Here is a 5,040-nt window from a genome sequence, read left to right as displayed (position 1 = left end):
GTCATTGCTATTCCTGAAGAACAATGACCTCAGATGCTGACAGAGAAGTGATAAAGTTATCTGAGCCCAAACAATCCCAAAATTGAGGGCAAAGTTCTTTAAAGTACAAGGTTTCTGGGAAAGTCCTGGAGACAGAAGTGGTGCAGCTGACAGCACACAGATGAAATCATTGGAATGGATCAGAAAGCCTCCAAAAACATTTTCACTTACAATATAGAAACAACATAAATCACAGTCTAAAGAGGGGACACTTGCATTCTTGGAAATATCTAATTGAAACACTTAGTAGACTCAAATTACAAATAGATCAAATAATTAAATTTGGAAAATGAGTATAAATGTACATAAACTGAAAAAATAAAGGGTTTTCTGAAAGAAAAACAATGTAAATAGTCAAAATGGTATGGCAATTGCACTCATGACCTCAGAGCAGCTGTGGTTACCTGCCCACGACCAAGCATAGATGGAGGTGGATCTCATAAGGCCACACCCCTAGCAGAAGAGTTATAAGCAGTTAGTTAATGGTGGCTGGCAGAAGGACAGTCCGTTTTCTTTGAGTTTCCCAAGCACTATTAGACGATGGCATACCTCCACACATACACAGGGAGCACTAATAATTAGATACAGTGTAATATTTTAAAAAGAAAAAAAAATGAGGTTTGCAAGGGAAGTTTTGGGGTATGGTTAAGAGGAAGTAGCATGGGAGAAATGGTGGGGTAGGTATGATCATAATACATGCTATGTGTCTGTAAAATCCTTAAATCATAAAATTTTCTTTCAAATTTTGAAACTTTTAATGCTTGTAATATTAAAATATAGACATGCAAAAAATTGAAAACAATCTGAAGATGCTTTGCTAATTCAAGATGAAAATATAGAGAAAGAAAATAGAAAGTAATTTAAATGCAATGTTTATTTTAGCTTTCAAAAGAATCGATAAAGATAGTACTAACTCCTTTCAAAAGCTCAGAGTCATGGGCACTCTCTTTTAATTGTTAGTAAGAATGTTAATTGGTTAAGCCTTTCTGAAAACAAATTAGTAATGTATTTTATAAGTGGGAATTTCCACATCTCTAAATTTGTTATAAAGAATACGTAAAGTACAAGACCAATATTTGTAAATAAAATGTCCAATACAATGTTACTTAAGATACAAGTAAGTCTATAAATTGAGATTATTAAGATCATTCAATTCTGATTCATTTATATAATAGAAAATTGTGTAACCAATTGCAGAGTTAACTCGATGGATTTAGTGCATTGACATTCCAAAGAAAAAAGTAGTGATTAGCCATCTGGAAGATTATCATGAAGTCAGCCAGCTAAAGTGCTCTGTGTGCTTGGGACTTAGCCACAACAGATATTCTATCCTGCTAACGTGATTTGGGTAAGAGCCTTTGAGTATATGCTATATTGGACTCACTTTCATGTTGGCATCATACTGGCTATAAAATTATGGAAGAATCCATGCTGGGGGTGGTGCAGCGAACTTTATTGATGGCATTAGAAAGAGCAAGGAGAACTCCCTAAGCCCCTCCTGTTATTTATGGGCGTCTGAGATGGAAATGGCCCTCAGTACTGGGGGCCGAGTTGGGACAGGGATTCCTCAGCACTGAGACAACCTGGTCCTCTGTGTAGCCCAGGATGCCCTTTAGTAGGCCCTCAGATGCCTGCTTCAACATCTTTTTTTTTTCCCAAGTCTTTTTTTTTATTAAATATTTTCTTTATTTACATTTCAAATGTTATCCCTTTTCCCAGTTTCCCTCCTAAAATCCCCCTATCTCGTCCCCTTCTCCCTCCCCCTGCTTCTTTGAGAGGGCTTCCCCTAAACCTCCCCCCACTCCTTCACCATCCTAGAATTCCATTCCCCTACGCTGGAGACTTCACAGGACCAAGAACCACTCCTCCCATTGATGCCTGACAAGGCCATCCTCTGCTTCATATGCGGCTGGAGACATGAGTCCCTCCATGTGTATTCTTTGGTTCGTGGTTTAGTCCTGGGAGCTCTCGTGGGTCGGGTTTGTTGATATTGTTGTTCTTCCTATAGGGTTGCAAACATCTTCAGCTCCTTCAGTCATTTCTCTAACTCCTCCATTGGGGACCCTGTGCTCAGTCCAATGGTTGGCTACAAGCATCTGCCTCTGTATTTGTCAGGCTCTGGCAAAGCCTCTCAGGCAATAGCTATTAACAGGCTCCTGTCAGTATGCACCTCTTGGCATCCATAATAGTACCTGGGTTTAGTGACTGTATATGGATGGATCCCCAGGTAGGGCAGTCTCTAGATGGCCTTTCCTTCAGTCTCTGCTCCACACTTTGTCGCCGTATTTCCTCCCATGAGTATTTTCTTGATGTCATCATACTTGACAGGTTTCTCCAAGAGGCATGTCAGATCCACAACAGATACATTGGGGGTAGTAACATGGAAGGCCCTGCCAGTGAGCTTCCCATTCAGCTCTGGGATGACCTTGCCCACAGCCTTGGCTGTGGCATCCAGATGATGCAGGGATGATGTTCTGGGCAGCCCTACGGCCACCACACCACAGCTTTCCAGAGGGGCCATCCACAGTCTTCTGAGTGGCAGTGATGGCATGGACCATGGTCATGAGCCCTTCCACGATGCCAAAGTTGTCATAGATGACCTTGTCAAGGGTGCCTAAGCAGATGGTGGTGCGGGATGCATTGCTGACAATCTTGAGTGTGTTGTCATATTTCTCGTGGTTCACACCCATCACAAACATGGAGACATCGGCAGAAGGGGTAGAGATGACGACCCTTTTGGCTCCGCCCTTCAAGTGGGCCAAAGCCTTCTGCATGGTAGTGAAGACTCCAGTAGAATCCACAACATACTCAGCACCAGAATCACCCCATTTTTTTTTTAATTTGAAACCAGAACATTTATTTTATGAATGCTTGAAATCCTCAAGATGAACTGGATGCTGCAACAGCTGCCCTCTTGGGTTTAGGTGTCATTCCTTCACAGAATCCATGTCTGAATCTGCTATAGACAATCTTTAGGTGCCTCATCCGACCAGTCCCGGTAGTGTTTCGTCTCTTAGCCTTGGCACTCCAGTTATACTTTCTCTTGTACTTGGCAGGGTAGCCGCATTTGCCACAAGTCGACTTCTGAAGGTGATAGGCCTTTGGAGCCACAGCGGCTGCACAGCGTGTGCGTCTTATTGCAATGCTTTCCGAAGGATGACGTTCCTTTTGTCATCTTGCTTCTACCGGCGAGGCCAAAGAGACCGGAAAAGAAAGCCGAATCACCCCATTTGATATTAGCAGAATTTTGGTCCTGGGAGATGGTAAAGGGGTTCCTGTTGATGACAAACTTCCTATTCTCAGCCTTGATTGTGCCGTTGAATTTGCCATGGGTAGAGTCATACTGGAACACGTAGACCCTGTCGTTGATGGCAACAATCTCCACTTTGCCAAGTACAGAGCAGAAGGCAGCCCTGGTAACCAGGCGTCCAATACGGCCAAATTCGTTCACACCGACCTTCACCATCTTGTCTACAGGACAAGGCTGGCACTGCACAAATGCGGCTGTCTCTGGAACAGGGAGGAGCAGAGAGCAGATTCCATGCTTTTGAGTCTAAATCCCAGCAGAAACCCTGCACAGCAAAACGCAAATTACTGGTTGTCAGTTATACATACTATACACAATAGCTGTGAGAATTAAGTACTATGCACACATCTCCACAGGGAAGAATATTCTAGAAGCTCACACTTGGTCTCACTTATACTTCATTATCTGCACTTTCCCCCACTTCGGTGAGTTTAATCTGTATCCTTTTGCATTTTTAAACTGTAATCACAACCATAATATATGTCATATATCTTAAGTGAAATATTTCTGTAATATTACTCATAGAGAAAAGATTATAAATTGCTTATAAATAAACTCTATCTTTTATTTTAAAAGATTTCATATTTTAATTACAGGAGGAGGGGTATATGCTGTGAAATAAGAAATTTTAAGTATTTTTCCTCCATAGATACACATGTCCCATTCACAAATAGACAGCTTGGCTGGTGGACATACAGTATTAACTAACAAAGTAAGCATTTGTATTTTTCATTGATTATAATAGTAATACTTTCTTTTATTTTAAAATACAATCTTAATATTCACACTTATAATAAAGTATAATTCCCCTAGCAAATGTTAAGTCGATGATCAATATTAAATATGAAGAGGACTGACTGCAACACGTAGGAGGAAGAGAGTAAATCATAAAAGGACCACTTGGAAAGCAATTTAGAATTCTGCAATAATGGATGCTTTGGGATGTACCAAATGATTACATCTGGAACACACATGGACTAGATGCTATATATATTCTTATGTACCAAGTAACAAAGTAACATGCTTCTAAATGAGTACAAAGCAAAATGTTCAAAGCCAACCAACTGAAAATAATGTTACAGTAAAATTGAACAAAAGACTCATTGGGCATTACTAGGTTTCTCCTCTGGCAGTTCTATGTCAGGTTCACATATCTCAAAGGTTGAGGTCAATGAAGTTGTGCACCTAGGCTAAAGCCGGGGGACTTTATACAGTTTAGTTCAAGAGTGATGATGTGTCAGTGAGAATTAAGATTGTGCCCATATATGGCCAAACACTGAGCCTCTGGGCAGGCACTCTTGAGTAGGTTGCAGGAAATACATAAATGATTTAGTTCAGAGTTTTTTCCATGTAGGCAGGGTTGAGGGAAGAAGAGCAGTTGGAGTCTCATGGCTTGTGTAGGGACAAGCAAGGGTTCCAGCCAAACAGGAATAGGTACATAGACATAAGTCTGCCTTAGAGAGACAAGGATGTTAATAACAGGTATGATATGATAGCAGAATACCAAGGCTATGGTGAGTTTCATGGGCTCATTATGTGATTTTTCTTTAAAGTTCTCCAAATAATAAATTTAGTTTGTTCAACATATGGGGAAAATTAGACAGAAAATCTTTTCGTTTAGATTGATGGCCAAAACAATCACTTCGTTTAACTAGAACACTGTCTTTGACCTCAAATTTACCACAGAAAATTGG

At 40.6% G+C, this 5,040-nt stretch overlaps 2 pseudogenes; both read right to left on the bottom strand.

Annotated features, from left to right (window-relative positions):
* Window positions 1–1,544: 1,544 nt before the first annotated feature.
* Window positions 1,545–3,505, bottom strand: LOC114625339 (annotated as a pseudogene).
* Window positions 2,920–3,214, bottom strand: LOC114625322 (annotated as a pseudogene).
* Window positions 3,506–5,040: the final 1,535 nt, after the last annotated feature.

The sequence above is a fragment of the Grammomys surdaster genome, unplaced genomic scaffold, assembly GCF_004785775.1.
Source record: "Grammomys surdaster isolate TR1022 unplaced genomic scaffold, NIH_TR_1.0 215, whole genome shotgun sequence".
Classification (NCBI taxonomy): domain Eukaryota; kingdom Metazoa; phylum Chordata; class Mammalia; order Rodentia; family Muridae; genus Grammomys; species Grammomys surdaster.
Note: the sequence above shows the minus strand (reverse complement) of the source record. Positions and strands in the feature narration are given on the sequence as shown.